The sequence below is a fragment of the Copadichromis virginalis genome, linkage group LG15 (assembly GCF_057382275.1).
Source record: "Copadichromis virginalis isolate Kocher_CV1m ecotype Utaka linkage group LG15, C_Virginalis_male_GT1.1, whole genome shotgun sequence".
Lineage (NCBI taxonomy): Eukaryota > Metazoa > Chordata > Actinopteri > Cichliformes > Cichlidae > Copadichromis > Copadichromis virginalis.
The window spans coordinates 20615672-20633166 of NC_140632.1; the positions used below are offsets into that span (position 1 = coordinate 20615672).

Below are 17495 nucleotides of genomic sequence, written 5' to 3' on the forward strand. Positions count from 1 at the left end.
AGAGCACTTTCTTCGATTTCAGTTGTATAGTTGTAGCCTAAGGGTCTAAGCCTCAGTATCTTTTAAAAAAATCTTTATTTTATGTGTTGACAAAAGTGACTGTGTTTAAGTATCATATTACTCTGTGGTTCCCGTTGGCTGTTTTTTTTTTTTTTACATACATATAAAATACCATCTTAAGAAACTAAAAAGAACTAAAAAGGCTCTTAAAGAACCTTAAAATGTTACGAATTTTTACAGTTTTACTTGTTTAGTTGATGTTTGTCCAGTATTTGTTGTTCAGCAAATTAGCAAGCAATGGCAATTTAAAAAAAAAAAAAAAAATTGGGTTCCACAGATTGACATCAGATTAAATCCCACGCCACGGTGCTGGTTGGCTAATCGTTAGTCCTCACACCGTGCTCAGTGAACTGATGTAAGTTTTAATCGAGGAACTGCTGTTTCACATCTCAATGCCAGATCAATCAGTCAGCTTGATGGAGTGGATCAATTTAAATGGGACAAACCCAGCCAACCATAAGACATGATTCACATCTTTTTATAATCTTTAAATTGATGAGATAGAAATTTTTATCGTAGGATAAATATCTTCCCTATGTGGCAACAAGCAGACCGAAAACATGGTAGCAAAATACCCCCCCAGAGCATTACAGACTTGGTGAGGTCAAGGTAGGGCTGTTTGATATAACGATATATATATATATATGGGATGACGATATAGAAACGTCTATCATTTCATTTTATGCTATCGTTTGTTTCATGGTGTCGCAAAATAAACTGTTTACGGCAATATTCTTTTCAGCGTTTTGATGGTCACTGTGGTGGCTATATTAATTTCTTAAAGTTCTCTCTTTCTCTTATATTTAATATAACCACACTACGGACGGACAAGCTCCTGTTTTTATGCGTTGTTGTTAGGAACAACGACGGTAAAACCATCGCGTGCCCGCTTGTTTATTTTCCACATAAACCTTTCACAATAAAGCTTAAGATCCTGTTGAGACTTTTCAAAATAAACTGAATCACGTGAAAGAGGATGCAGAGTGTTTACGGATGAGAAGCAAAAAAGAGCCGTCAGGTGCTAAAAAATAAACCTTAGACTCAAACATTAGAACAGGCTTTTTTGTGTAATAAATACTCACAAAGAAAACGGCGGCCGTTACAACTTATGTCTAAAAATGTATAGTTTCATGCATTGGTTAAAACACTCGACTCCAGGTACACGACGCTCAGCTGGATACACTTCACACAAGTCGAGCTGCCCGAGAGTCACAGAATTTACAGAAAATGTTACATTTTTGTGATTTATATCATTATTGGGACGATAGATGTCTTATATCGGGATATGAGATTTTGGTCATATCGCACAGCCCTAGGCTTCACTTATTTCCTTCAATTTGTCACTGTCTACTCAAATTTCTTCAGTCAGCTCAAATGGTGTCTGTTCAGCAAGGTTCAGCAAGGTTGCATGTAGCAAGTTATTGAATGCCACATTTCTGAACAGACACCATGTCTGTTCAGAAATGTGGCATTCAATAACTTGCTACATGCAACCTCAAAATAATGGTATGTGTCATCTTTGAAAAGAAGCACCCTTTTTTTTTTTTTTTTTGAGTATGCAGCATCAGGAAGACTCCTCTAATAGTTTGGATGTTGACAGCTTTGCAGCTTCTTGTGCTTGGAAATGCTGCTCATCAGGGAAAAAAAGCTGCTGACAAGATTGTCCTGAATATGAGTTCTGGAGAAAAAACAAAGACTGTACAGCAAGTTTGATGTGCAGGAAGTAAGAAAAAAATAAGTTTTGAATGAATTTTGGGACCAGTTTACACAACCCAGACTTGAGGCCACCGGTTATGTCAGACCCTGTCCAACATGATGTGCTTGAAACTGAATGCAGGTTTTGTTAAATCTGGGTCCAGTCCCCCCCCCCCCCCCCCCCCCCCCCCCCTCATATAAATGTAAACATGCCATAAAGTTGAGCCATAAATAAAGGCAGACTGACAAACATTTTACAGGACAAGCAGACCATGCTGGATAAATAATAGAGAATAAATGATGCATATCGTCTTTACAAATGCACTCTCCGGCAGTGGGTTTCATGAGGGTATTGACAGTGCAGTAATTAGCAGGTAGTGCTCTTTAAGCCTGTAATTACGTGTTACATTGCCATCATTCAGACAGGAGTGATCTTTATTATGCTGACATTTCCCTCTGCTTCCTGTATAAGTGTGATTTTCCTCAATCATGTAAATCAGATTATCAGGAAACTCTTATTTATGCAAGGCAGAGTTGGCTACATTAAACAGTACCTTTGTATCTGTGGGATGGTGATAAGGTTTTACAGTTCCTCCTCTTGCCCTGAATGCTGACCCAAGACCTTTTTTTTTTTTTTTTTTTTTTTTTTTTTTCTCCTTCCCCCTGAGCAACTCAAGAGAAGCTTATGGTTTAAAAATGGGAACGGCAGCATTTTTTTGTCCACTCAGTTCTCCACTGATCCTGCGTGGAACAAGATGTTCTGCCCCAAACATCAATTATGCTGAACAGTGACCCTAAAAGCCTCAGAAAGTTGTCAAGTATTAGAGTCAAAGTTGTACAGTTGTGTTTTGTTTTTTTTGTCCCATAGTACAGCAGCTTAAAAGACAAATCTATTGTTAGATCTCTATGATTGGATCTAAATTTAAGACATTTAACAGACATAAATGCCTTAAATAGACTTTAGGGCTTCTAAAGTTGAGGCAGAGATGGAAATTAAAGCAAATGTTACATCACAATACATACTTTTACTTTCAGTTTAAGAATTTAATTTAACCCACAGGCACTGTGTCCTCACAGAAGAGAACATAGTTAATACACTATGACAGATGTTTTTTTTTTTTTACTTTATATGTACTTTGGTAAACAGAGCAGAAAATCTTCTCTTTAAATGCACACTTTTCTTTACCTTGCACTGCTCACATGTACTATAGGAGCTTCTGCTTGTCAGATATGTGCTCTTTGGCTTTTGTTTGTTTGTGGTTTACTAACTGCTGAAATGAATCTTTTGAATCCTAAAGTGTTCCCAGTTTGTCTTTGTGAAAGCTGCGTGATGTAAATGTGTTAGCTGCTGCTGTTGCATGGCAAAGTAAACACAGAACTACACAGAACTGCATTGACTTGATTGTCCTGTTTTTACCTATCCTATCTAGCTTTTTGAGCCAGGATGATGTCTGACCCAGGGACCTGTGTGTCATTAGAGAACACCAGGCTTATAATATAAATTCCCTAACTTAGTGGTTGTAGCTTTTGCCCCCCCCCCCCCCAAAAAAAAAAAAAAAGACTGAAGTGACTACTAAGGCTGAATTTAAGGAATGCACAGCTGAATGGGATGATGGTATGTCACAGCATATTAAGACACTGGTCTGGCCGTCACATGGCCTAGCGAGGTGAAAAGCCTGAGAAACGCTTACTTTATCACAACATTCTTTTGGAGAAAATATACAAATAAAAGTATTTATTTGAAGTCTCTATACAGCACAAGAGACTTCTTGTGTGCTCCTGCCGCTCCTTTTTTCTCCTGTCATGTTCTGAACTCCAAAATCAACGATTATTATTCACACCAAATGACTTTTCTGATCACCTTAAGGATTATTTTCCTCCCTGTACTTATCATCATAATTTGAGGTGGAAGGTATTTACTAGCAGGAAGTCGGACTTGTAGCCACTTTGTTTCCTGTGGCACGGGATATGCTGCATGTTGGCAGACTCGCTGTGACATCAGTGGCCACTCCCTCCCTCCCAGCCTTTCCCTGCTGGTGCACAGGAAGCAGGAAACTCTGCAGAAAGGAAGTGAGTGTTTTGTGGAGATAGTGTGTTTCCTGGCCTATGAGGTGGAATGATTTGTTTTCAGAACGGTCAGGTTTCTTTTTTTTCTTCTTCTAACTATTCCCAGATTCTCAATCCTCCAGAGGAGTCATTTCCACCAGTGGTGGCAATTTAGTTGTGAAGAAATATTTCAGTGTGGTTAGATATTCTATATTATTGGTCATATTTTGTTGTCGTTGTGGTTTATTGAAGTTGCTGGCTGTTAAACTCATCAGTTGCTGTACCTTCTTTCACAGGAGTTTTTATTCTTTTTTTTTTTTTTTTTTTTTGTGTGTGTGCTTTTTTGTATACTTTCAGACCTGATATATGTATACAGATGCTGGCCGTCAGATTTTTTTTCTATTTAAGTATTTACTCTTTTTTTTTTTTTTTTTTATTTTTTTTATTAAAGGAAACCTATTGACGTTCTTTGTGTTTACATGAAAAGAATTCCAGAAAGCTATGTGTGATTGCATAGGACATATCTGACAAATTGACATAGTCCATCACATTGACGGGACAATCACATTTTGATATAAAGCGGATCAGCTTAGTGATTTGCAACATTGCACCTGAGTACAAGAGCATAAATACCTCTGTATATATATCTGTATTGCATAGGAAATCTTTTACAGATTTAACAGATGTTTTCATCATTAGGCAGACACAGCTCATTGAGGCGACTGTTTTTGTGATTTGAAGCTGTATGATTAAAATTGAACTGAATTGGATTGAAACTGAATTGCAGCATTGCGGCAAAGCATTTATACTTAGTTTTTATTGTGAATAAGAGTACCTCTAGCTAATCCTAGAAAGTCCCGTGACCTGACATTGTAAATGCAGTATTTAAATTTAAGCAAAGTGGCGGAGGTAACCAGGTGGTTTTTGCAGCTGAGCTTTGTAAATAAACAATGCCACTTTCTTGTGTTATGTAACAGCGACTATCTCTTCCTTTTTTGTTTTTAAATTTAAGATACCATAGTCATCAAGAAAAGGCAAGGTCAATAACCTGGAACTATGAAATAATTTCACTTTTACCCTAAAAGTTAAACTTAAATAGTTATGAAAATCTTTGTAGCTATATGATATACTTACTCTAACCCTAACTGTGTTGGCTCTAATTGAAATTGTAGCACTTTACTAAAGGTGTCTGCAGATCTGAGAGACCTGTAGGCAATGTGGATTTAATAACCTTGATTGACAGGCAAGGACGTATGGCTGCTTCTTTTCCATGCTAGGTCCTTCCTAGCACAGTCATGATAAAAGCTGGTGTACACATTGTACATACAATGCTTTTTGTTCCAACAACTCAGCGACAGTTTCTTTTCCTTTCTTTGTTGGAAACATGTTACTGTTGCATTAATAAGTTCCTCATTGCGTTAGATAATTAAATGCCTTTGGACTTTGAGGTCTAGCCCTTTGTTTATGATAATAGAAATTTTTTCTTTTATTTTTTTTAAAATAAATTCGCTGGAATAAGTATTTTGATCTTCTGTGAGATGGCATAGGGTATCCTGGGAAATTAAAATGCTACGGCTTATAAAGGCAGAAAGGACTTAAGAGTTTAGCTGGCTGGTTTCTGACTTTGGCTAAAGGTCAGTGCTGACCGTGGGTGTACCTGCTAAAGTGGTAGCTGGAGATAGTAGAAACACTTTTGGGTAACAGACATGCTGGCCTCAGCCACAATGACAGCAGCATGAGGTCACTCATGCAGAGGCGCTGACCACGGCGTGCATTTATCTCTGTTTGCATTGTTCCTCTGTGTGTTCATTGCCCGTGCCCTCCCCCTTTTCTCTTTCTGTCTCACCCCTCACGTCATGCAGACATTAGCTGGCTGCGTCCCCATGGCAACGCTGTAGCTGTGATGAGCTGCACACTACAGCAGTTTAAAAAAATAAAAATAAAAAATAGGAGGCCACACACACAGTTTTCGACAGGCTCCAGTAGGGCTGGGCGATATGACCCAAAATTCATATCTCGATATTTTTTAGCTGGATGGCGATATAAGATATATATCTCGATATTTTTTTTTAAAGCCATAAAGTAAGAACAAAAAGAGAGTTCTTAGTCAAAGCTGTGTCCCAGATGTCACACAGGCACTTTTATTAACATAGAGCAGATGTACATAAAATTTACTCAAAAATAAATTATGAGCATTTATTAAATAATAATGCTCCATAAATAAAAGAAAACAATGTTGTTTTTGTGCATAGCAAAAAGCTCACAAATGTGCAGTCAAAATGTAAACTAAAAGACGAGCACTATAACAAGGACAGATTTCACAGCTGCTCTGTTCCCAACTTGTACTGCGTGACTGACAACCTGGAGTTTGAAATCCGCTTCGCAACCACGTCTCTTAACAGGTGCCATTTATGGTCCTTATACACAGTAAGGTAATATTACGTTGAAGCACAGTACGTATCACTCCGCGAGGCTCAGCCGTAATGCTCCGACAATCCATCAAGCGGTGCAGCTCCGTAGCTTACCAAAGTCGTACTAAAACATTTTTTGACAGATTGCTGAGCGCCGTGTTCCACATAAAATCGGTGCGCGGCCATCAAGCACAACCAGAATTCATACATAAGGCGCGCTGTCAACTTTTGAGAAAATGAAAGGATTTTAGTCCGTGCAGCACCTCTGGGCTGCATGGCGTTAGCGTGGTTAGCTCGTTAGCGTGGTTAGCTAGCTAACACGTTGACGCCGTCCAGCCCCACGCACGGGGCGATGCGCAGTAACTCGTTAACGGATTTGCCGTGTCCATCTTGTCGCTTCCTGCAGGTGAAGCGATGGGGGAGGAGGGGGAGTTGTGTTCAGTGAAGGAGAGGCCGAGTAACGTTGCGTAAAGACGAAAGTGGACGAAAGAGAGGCAAACTTGCGGCTCCGCAAGTATAATTATAACGTAACATAGACTATATCGATATAAAGGATATTGTCACATCTTATATCGCGTATAAAAATATATCGATATTTTTTAAAAACTCGATATATCGCCCAGCTCTAGGCTCCAGTGTTTCCTTTTTTAGAAATAAATGAATAAATTATAATCTGCTAGCCCTGGTTCTTTCTGTCTTGTGTTTTTCCTACAAGCTTGTTGGCCATGTTGCTGTTGAGGTGGTCCTCAAAACCATTCAGCTCCTGCTTCCCCAGAACATCTCATCCTGCAGTCAGATGTACTCACATTCCACATTCTCGGACTGCAGCTAGTCGCGGTAGTTCTTCCTTTGCTTAGGTCATCTGTGAGCTGTAGGGTCATTCTGAACTGGCTCACGTGCCGCTATACCATGCTCACTGAAGCTGCAGAGCTGATCAAGGACTCTCAGCTGCAGTGCAAGACGGTGTAGCTGGAATGATTTATTGCCCTGTTACATGTTTATATCCCTGGCCCAAATATTTACCTTTTGAGAAGAGTGGAAGAGTAGCAAGTAGTGGTTTGACTGTATGGTTTGTATTTTTTTTTCCTAATCAAAGACATTGAAATATAAATGTATAGTTATAAAGCGCATTCTGTTTACTCCTGACAGAAAAATGAAACACTGCAAACTTTTGTAAAAGGTCTGCTCGCTGATTGATTTAAAATTGGTTTCATCCATAAAAAATAAGCCCAGCCCACATAGACTTATAAATGTAATTACATCATTTAAAAATACTAAAGAAACAATCCAATCTGACGTCTTTCTTAAGCTTTAGAAATGCGTCCAGCTAACAAAAAAGGAAAAAAACAGTCACTATTGGCCACCCCAAAACTAGATTTTTTTTAACAGCCACCTCACTAAATATAGATATTCTAAACTCATCATTAACTTCTTTGTCCATTCAGTAATTAACACAACCTACTGTCCTGGATATTTGTAAATCTGTCAGCTTGCAAAAATATTGGTCATAACACTACCACAGTTTCTTCTGGCGTGACTATGCATGTAACTGCAATTGGTCCACATTTTAATAATTGTTTGCATTTTTATAGGCAAAATGTGTTAAACCCCACTTTAAAAAAAGGAAGTCAAGAACCTTCTATAACCTTTGACCCTTTTCCCCATCAGCTGCAACTACAGCCACCTGCACCTTCTTAGCAGGCCTAGATCACTAGCTCTACAGCTGTGTTGTCTGTGTTGCTGTAAATGTCTGCTGAGCTTGTTTTTATCTGGCTGACCAGATGAAGCTGTAAATGTGTAGCATGTCACATTTCATGGTCAGGCTATAGGTGGGTCTGCCTGAGAGTAATCGCACCTCAGCACAGGTTCATTACAAAGTGGGGCAAAAGATCGTGACCATAGGCCTTAACTCTCAGGCTGGACGCTTGTGCGGTTTAAACCTTAGTAAGTAACGTTGCCACCTTCTCTCAGTCTGGAGAAATGCTGCGGTGTGCTTTATTCTTCCAGTCTGACAGGATGCAACAGAGTGATGCTGTTCTTTCTTTATTTGGATGGCACAGTTGTTTTTTGTTTTGTTTTTTTTCCTACTGAGTTTGAACTCACAATTATACTCCAGTTGTGTGTCACTTATTCAGAAAGCCAGTGAATCACAATTATGAATTAAAACAATAGTTGGGTCCTCACAAATTTGTACGGGTTGAGGCGTTTCCTGCAGGCAGGTGGATGTTGGACAAACCAAATTCCTGTGTCCATGTGTAGAACCCAGAATGCAAATGTTAGGTTTATCAGATGAACTATGTCACTAAATACTGATTTCCTGTTGCTACTTGATGGCGCCATGGCATTCATAGTTCATGGTGGGATCCTTATCAAACATGACTAGTCTGGGCCGGTTTGGGCAATGTATGGGTGAATTACAAGAACTTTAAATTTCACAGTGCTTTGGACATTCCCTTGAATAAAAACTGACCATGTATGACCAACACTGAAACGGATTTGATTCAGTCTCTAGGAGGATGTTTTTTAAATTCTAATGCTTAGAAATGGCAAAAAAAATTGCATCCAAATTGCTTCTTACATTCAAAATGGTGGTGTTATTGTGGTTTAAAGTATGTGTTAGAGGCTGTTATGTATGTGTACCAAATGTCTTGGATGTTAACTGGTATTCAAGCATGTTCAGGACCTTAAAAATGCACATTGTTTTTGAATAAATAATGATAAACTTAGCAATTCCAGAAATTACAATAGGAAAAAAAAAAGAAAGAACCCCCCCCCCCCCCCCCCCCCCAAAATAATTACAACAGCATTTCTGCAGGATTTCAGCATCTTATCATCTCCCAGCTGCAAAGCTCACTGCATCATCCTTAATTAATGCATCTGCTCTCAGTGTATTGGCTGCTGTCTATTAAATAGAAGAATGGGGGTCAAGCTGGGCAGCCAGGATATTCATCACCACTGTTTATTCCCAGCTTGTTAGGAAGTCCACTTTAGCCTCCTGTACATTGTTTAAAGGTCTTATTGGGGTCATGGGAGAAATGTATGAATGTATAGCTGATAAATGAAATGGATTGGATACTACTTAGTACCCTGTTACTAGGCAAAATGTGTTCATAGCTCAGGGAAATGCTGAATAATTAATGAAACCACCTATGTTTTTTTTAAAGGTATTTTTACTAAAGCATACAAATCAGTAGGCGAATACCTGCTTGTTACATCTTAATGTCATTAGGCATTCCCTTTTCAATTAGCAAACAGAATGAGGGGCTTCTGAGTTTTAACAATGGTCCAGATTCTCCTAGGTGTTTTAATAAAGTTTAAAGTTTAGGTAGCCATGAAAGATGACTCATGAGATTTAGGAGAGTTTGAAGTTTGAATGTTTTCAGGTGAGGTTTTGGCATCAGCGACTTGGGTCATGGTAAGCTGTTGGCTTTCCCTTGTAGATCATAAGGACTCAGGTTTATAAGGTTCTCGCTTCATCCCCATCTGCCACCACAGACAACCCCAAAGTGGAGGCTATGGGCTGGCAGGGACCAACAGCAAAATGGGCTTTACTGTCAGAAACACCCACTTGATCTAAAGTCGTGATTATGGTTATTTTGTTACTCATTGCTTGTGTGAACAGTGACGTCGGTGCAGGTCTGTAACCATTTATACTGGCGTTAAACGATAGGTGTCACAACTTTAAAACCCCCTCGACTTCTTATCAGTGCTGCTGCAGGAGGACAAGAAGTCAAAACAGGAAATAAAGAGAACAGAGGTAATTTTGGAGTTTGCTACATAGTCTTCTTTTCTAGATGTTAAAGCATTTCCCTGTTATTTGACAGTCTCTGTGCTCCTAGAGACACAATTATCATTAAATGGTGGTAAAGAGCGACCAACTCTCGTGTGCCATGTAATTTAAAAAAAATAAAAAAATGAAAAAAAATCCAAAGGCACGACAAGCGTTGTGGCAAACGCCAACAGTTGTCACGTTATTTTTGGTTTACGCTGCCATTCAAGAGGGCATCAGTGGCTAGTACAAGTGTAACTCACAACAACGTGCCCATCTCCACCCATGGAAAGATGGAGTTTCCCATAAAAAGAGGTTTGAAGTTTATTCAAAGCATGTTTGGCAAGTTTATAAATGATTGTTTACCAGAAATGATCATGACTACAACTTTTAACAGTAAAGCAAAGTCTTAACCCTCACACTTTGAAAGGGAACAAAAAGAAGGAAAATCTGATTTTAAAGTTCTAACTTTAAACACAATTCCACCACTAAATTCAAACTGGTTCAAAGACAGACGGACAGACTTGGGGATTTTGCCTTTGGTTTCCTGTGACAGATGACTTCAGCCTCAGTTATTTTGGATGAGCTGTTTTTATTTTTTACATTTTTTTTAAAGTGCAGCCCACAGTCTGCCCCCTTAAATGGAATTTTGAAGAGGCATGAAGAAATGAGGGCTGGGCAAAAAGTTAAAACTTTTACAAGATTTAATCACTTTGATGGTCTGAAACCCTAGAAAGGCCTTTTTTTTTTTTCCAGCAGAAACAATCATGCACATCTTTCAGCTGTCCTTTTAGAACAGTAACTGCATGCCTGCATGTGATGCATTTAAAGCACGTCTGTAAACTGTACCTAATAAAAACAAGAAGCACGGCTAATTACAGGTAGTTTTCTTTTTTCAACATGTGCCATCAAGCCTCAGTGATTTGTATTTAGAGAAAAAACGTAAGATGTGTATGACAGTGAAATGAAAAAAACTGTAGATACAAATTTATGTATCTTCTGTATGTTCTGTTGCTCCTGAAAACACTTTAACCCTAAAGCAACCAAGTGGTTTTAGGTTGAAAATTACTTGAAATGACAATTAAATTATACAGGAACTCTTTTGTTAAAAGCTATATTTGAGTTTATCAGTTAGTCTTTAGTTTATCTATGGCAGATATTCTGAAATGTTCAAATCTAATTAAATACATATTTTTTTTTTAATCCTAATCGGCGTCAAGTCTGCTGTGGAAGTAAATCTTGCTACAATAGTTATGGAAAAGAACTGCAGTGTATTCTAATGTGTTGTAGTGATAAGAAGTGGAAAATTACACTGAAGTCAAAACCCACAGTGTTAAAAAACACACACACACTAACACGGTCCTTAATGAAGCGGCACAACTTTTCAAAATCGTATTCCTGTAAAAACTATGAAAAGTTGTAGAAGTAAAGAGACAGCTTCATAGTAGTTAACATTTATGGACCCCATTTGATCACTTGAATCTTAAAGATGCTTCTGCAGACCCACTGTCTTCTCTTTACACGTTAATAATTGATTGTTAGTTTAAGTTCTTTAAGCCTTGGATTAAACTCAGTCTTGTGGAAACCCCGGCTCCACTTTGGAGGCAGTTAATTTTCTGTAATGGGCTGTCGGAATCTGATCAATATGTTAAACTGCTCCCTAAGCACCCCACACATCAGCATGGTCTCTCTCTCCCTCTCTCTCTCTGTGTGCTTGAGCGTCCAACTGGGTGATATGCCACGGGTTTCAGGGCTCCTAGTGGTCATGGAATTCCTGGAATGCAAATGGAGTTTCAAGTGGAGAATTCCATACAGAGAAGGTCAGGTAACTTGATGGATTCTCAGTGGAAAAGTGGGGGAATGTTAGAGATTCCTGTTAATAGCAAGCGAGCGTATTTCATGTGTAGTTTCCAACAGAACTGCAGTACAATCCAGACAGCTCATTCTTCAAGTAAAGGGGGAGAGTTGTGGAAGAGTTATGGAATATGCATTAGGACAGCAGCAGGACATTTGTTGGGAAACACCTGTGGTTCATAATCTCACTCTCTTTGCTCTCTCACATTCCTTCGCGGTGATTTGGCCCCTACTTCTTATCTATCTTTTCTCTCTTTCCTCTTGTTCTAAAACAAGCAGTATATTGTGTGTGCTCAGCAGAGCAGCCCGCCCTCAAAGCTCTGTGTGTGTGTTTGTCCCAGTCAGCCTGTCAGACCATGTTAATCCCCTCAGAGGCCTGGCTCACCTCCTCCCATGCTTTTTTTCTTCTTCCCCCTCTCCTCCCATCTCCATTGGTTTGTGTTGTCCCCCCCCAGCCTCCGGATATGTTGTCCCACCTGTCAGTCAGCCCCTCGTGCACATCCATGTGGGCCAGTCGCACAGGAAACTCCCCATTGACCTCGCAGGATCAGACAGCAATCACCAATTCAGTCACTCACTGTTTAGAACCGCTTGCGACCAGCTTCCCATGGTGCTTTGCAGCAGATCAATGTCTAATTCGTGGCCCACAAGGAGGGAAAACAAGGAGGAGCAGTGTGTGTGTAATCACTGGGAGTAATCAGGAGTAAAACCCATTGTTTGCCACGTGTTGGCAGTTTACTTGTGGTCAGATGGTAGCAGTTATAGTGCAGAAAATAAAACCTGCTTACTTAAAGCAGAAATTAATCAGTCTTGTGCCGTTTCCCATTTTTCCTCACTGCTACATTAGAGTAGGAGTTTTGTGCTTCTGAAATCTAAAATATCAGCAGTCTGACTTTTTTACAGGATGTGGAAGAATTTAACACAAGATACCCCAGGACAGACTGCTACACAGACAGAAGATTTAAGGGAGTGCAATCCCAATAATTTTATTTATGTTCGTTCGGTAAGTCATAAAAATGTTGGAAAGAAGCTGCAGTACACTTTGCTGTTTACATTTTACATTATATTTACTCATACAAGTTTCACAAAAGAGTCTTTAGTGGTTATGAAGACTCCCTGAAATTATGGCCATGTTTAAAATGAACAGCTACAATTCCAGCATTATTATCAATGAAAGAACATAAGGAAAAAGCATTGAAAGTCCACTTTAACTGCTCTTAGTTGTTTAAATGAAATTAAATGTAATTTACTGTGGTAACACAGGGGTTTTCCTGCCCCATCAATAAGGTGGATCTTGGCCAAAGTCAAAAGAAAATGATTGGCCCTGTAATAAAACCTAAGGTAAGACTTTTGGTTTCTATCTGCTCAAAGGCATTTTTACAGATGGCATTTTTGTTTAAGAGATTTGAAGAAATAAGATGAATAGATTTGTGTCAAATTATGTGAGTTGTTGTCCCCCAAAAGCACAATCTGAGCCAGAAAACTCCACAAAATATACGTATGTGACAGAAAATACAAAGAATTCTTATGGGAAAAACAAGACCTTCTGGAAAATAACATGATTAAAAACACTCGTCTTAATGGGTCTAATGGTCAAAACAACCGTGGGATAACGGCTGCATTAGGGTGTGATTCTTTTGGATTACTTGAACTTAATTACTAGAACGGACACACAAACATGCACACATCTGTGACGAACATAAGCACACAAGTGAAATTCCACAACTCGTAAAAGCGGGACCACAAAATATTTGGTGCATTTTCTCATTGTGTTGAAATGTTTGCTGGTTTGGCGTCGCCGGTCTGAGAAGTGTCTACATAACAAACTCACGACAGCAGATCTGCTGGTGGCTCGACGGGACATCGCTGGTGATGATGGTTTTACTTCGGTCTGCATGAGCTCTAAGCTTTAAGAAGCTGAGCGTCAGTGACTGGGGTGTGTTCGGTCAAAGTTTTATTAGGGGGAGAAATGCACTGTTAAAGCTGTCTTATTGTCAAGTCAGACTGCAGTTTTTCCATTATTTTGCACAGCTATTCAGTGTCACCTCATTTAATGACATGCAGATTTACTATTATGGTTCAGTCTCATTACTCTCATCAGTTTCAGTTGCCATGGTTTTCATAATCCAGCTGTAATTAATGGGTGACAGTTACCCAGTGAGTATAGCGGACCACTTAAAAGAATGGACATTTAGTTATGGCAAGCATCATCACTGTAATTGTTTTCTTAAATCTTGAGCTAAAAAGAAAAAGTAAAAGGACCTTAAGATCAAAGTATGGTGGATGTATAATGAATTTGACATCACTGCTCTAGATGGATATGAATACACCACAATAGCTGTTTTGCCTCTAGTTATTTTACTTTTATACTAGTTGGAAACCAAAATTGTAATTGAAAGTTGAAGTTAAAGAGCCAAACTACCTTACCTGCTAGGTGGAAAAAACCCAAACAAACTCTAAAGAAGCAGTGAGTACTTACCTTTACACTCATCTGTCCAGAAGCACGACTCTGAGTAAGTGCTAATTTTACACTCTGCTGCATGTGTATCTAATTTTTGTTTGCCAACTATCACCGTATCAATTTTACAAGGTGTTAATGTGTCACTGTTGTGTTTACTACGTGGGTCTACTGCAACGAGATAAAAAAACCCCCATTAATGTTTAACTCATGCTGACCTTAACAAGCAGGGTATGATTTTTAAGGAAGTTGATTTACAAATTCCTGAGGTTAGGGAAGACATGACATTAGTAATTTGTACAGTACTTGTGTATAGGGCTGCTCAATTAATCGAATTTTAATCACGATTACGATCTGGGCTTTCAACGATCATTAAAAATGAATGAGCCAATTATTAGCCCCTCCCTCGTGCTTTACTCTCGCACTGCTCCGTGTGGCAAATCGAGCGCACCTCTCTGCATTTCGAACACGTGTCACAACAATTAAGAGCAGCAGTCTCCAACCTTTTTTGCGCCACGCACCGGTTTATGCCCGACAATATTTTCATGGACCGGCCTTTAAGGTGTCGCGGATAAATACAACAAAATAAAACTAGTACCGGTACCGAAAAAAAGAAAATTTATTCATAACACACGAGAAAAGACCAAGGAAAACCGAGTAAACGATAACAAAATAATGCTGAAAACCGATAAAACCCCTGAAAACTATACATTTCACACATGAGCCTCAACTCTCGAGGCCCGGTACCAAACGACTCACGGACCGGTACCGGTCTGAGACCCGGGGGTTGGGGACCGCTGATTAAGAGGAGCCGAGGGAAGCTCGGAAAGCTAAGCAGAAGTTATTTGGAGAGGAGAGTGACTGCTGTTGGTTGAAAAGAGAGGTAAAAAAACCTTCAGTGGTGTGGAAACATTATGGGTTCGCGGAGTCAGACGTGTGTAAACTTTGCTACAGTGTCGTAGCTGCACCACAGAGCAACACTGCAAAGTTCACTAAACATAGATGTTTACATTTTTCATTTATTTTTTTATATTGCAAACATTTGCACTGTTATCAGTATTTGCACACTATTTTATATTATTTTTTGACAATCTTTAAAGTCATTATTCAATACATTGTTATTGTTAAATAAATATCGTCAAATAATCGAGATCTCAATTTCAGTGAAAATAATCGTGATTATCATTTTTGCCATAATCGAGCAGCCCTACTTGCGTAAAGAATCAGGGTTTTTGTAGGACATCATCCCAAAAGGAGTATCATGATGATTTCTATCAACTTTCTTTGTTAGCCTGAGCTTTCTGCTTTATGATCTGTTTGTGCTCAAATAAACCTGGGCTTTGATGTCCATCAACTGGACTGATTTAAAGCAATCCAACTTTGGTCAGAGAGGTTATAAGAAGAACAGGTGATAGAGATCTTGCAAATGAGGCAAGGAAAACAATGCTAGCAGAAAACATGTTAGCATATTTTAGGACACTCTGCTCTCAGTGCTGCTGTTTATCTGTAACATCAAAGCTGCACATAAAAGCTTAAAACTTGAACCCCTTCAGACCAACCCTGCATGGTGCAGGTGCTATCACTAGAAAGAGGGTAGCTGAAGATCTAACTGCTTATCCCCTGCAGACAGCTTTCATTTCAGCTTCTTAAATCAATTCTATTTCCGTTTGAAACAAACCACTGGTCTATGAAAGCAGCTAAAACATCTATCCACATTGGTTTTTGGTGAAAGGATTTGAATAATGTTACTGGTTATGAACTCTTGTGTTGTATTATTTAGAATTAAAGCTTACCTGGCAACAGATTGGGACCAAGCATAGAGCATAGGGCTGGGCGATATGACCCAAAATTCATATCTCGATATTTTTTAGCTGGATGGCGATATAAGATATATATCTCGATATATTTTTTTAAAGCCATAAAGTAAGAACAAAAAGAGAGTTCTTAGTCACACTGTGTCCCAGATGTCACACAGGCACTTTTATTAACATAGAGCAGATGTACATAAAATTTACTCAAAAATAAATTATGAGCATTTATTAAATAATAATGCTCCATAAATAAAAGAAAACAAGGTTGTTTTTGTGCTAAACAAAGAGCTCACAATTGTGCAGTCAAAATGTAAACTAACATTAATAACAAAGATTTCACAGCTGCTCTGTTCCCAACTTCTACTGCTTGACTGACAGCCTGGAGTTTGAAATCCGCTTCAGGTGCCATTTATGGTCCTTATACACACACAATACGGTAATATTACGTTGAAGCACAGTGCGTATCACTCCGCGAGGCTCCTCGGTAGCCGTAATGCTCCGACAATCCATCAAGCGGTGCAGCTCCGTAGCTTACCAAAGTCGTACTAAAACATTTTTTGACAGATTGCTGAGCGCCGTGTTCCACATAAAATCGGTTCGCGGTCATCAAGCACAACCAGAATTCATACATAAGGCGCGCTGTCAACTTTTGAGAAAATGAACGGATTTTAGGCTGTGCAGCCCCTGTGGGCTGCATGGCGTTAGCTCGTTAGCACGTTGACGCCGTCCAGCCCCACGCACGGAGCGATGCGCAGTAACTCGTTAACGGAGATTTGCCGTGTTCATCTTGTCGTTGCCTGCAGGTGAAGCTATGGGGGAGGAGGGGGAGTTGTGTTCAGTGAAGGAGAGGCGAGGCGGAGTAACGTTGCGTAGAGACAAAAGTGGATGAAAGAGAGGCAAACTTATGGCTCCACATAGAGCTGGGCGATAGAACGATAACGATATGTATCGCGATATAACTTTTACTCGATAGAGAAATTAAGCTATCGCGATAGACCTCGCCGCTCTTGTCCTCTTTAAAAAAAAAAAAAAAAAAAAGGTCAGCCGATCCAAATTCAGTAGCGCAGAGCCGAACCAATCACAGCCGCAGCGTCACGTCGCGTGACTTGTTACGTACAGCACAAGTGCCAAGCCGCACGTGTGTTTGTTTGGGAAGCAGCCAGCGGGTAATGGAGCCAGCGCATAATGGAGGAAATGAGTGTGCCGACTAGAAAAATCAACCGAGCGTGACCGAAGAGAAAACAGATGATGGTTCCAATGCCGGAGAGATTGTCGAACGGAAGAGCCATAGAAGTTCCGTAGTGTGAAGGTATTTCGGCTATTTCAAGTCTGACAAAAAACAGAGTAGCGTGCACTGTAAATTGTGCCGAAAGCAAGTCTGGAAATACAAT

The 17495-nt window shown here is 39.5% G+C and overlaps 1 protein-coding gene and 1 long non-coding RNA gene across 10 annotated transcripts in view; both read left to right on the plus strand.

Moving 5' to 3' along the window:
• afdna (afadin, adherens junction formation factor a) overlaps window positions 1-17495 on the plus strand; it is a 120790-nt gene that overhangs the window by 4147 nt on the left and 99148 nt on the right. The gene's annotated exons all lie outside the window — the stretch shown is intronic.
• LOC146692308 (uncharacterized) lies at window positions 4430-8984 on the plus strand. Its single transcript, XR_014915165.1, has 2 exons — window positions 4430-5777; window positions 6842-8984. It is a non-coding gene; the product is annotated as an uncharacterized LOC146692308 (long non-coding RNA).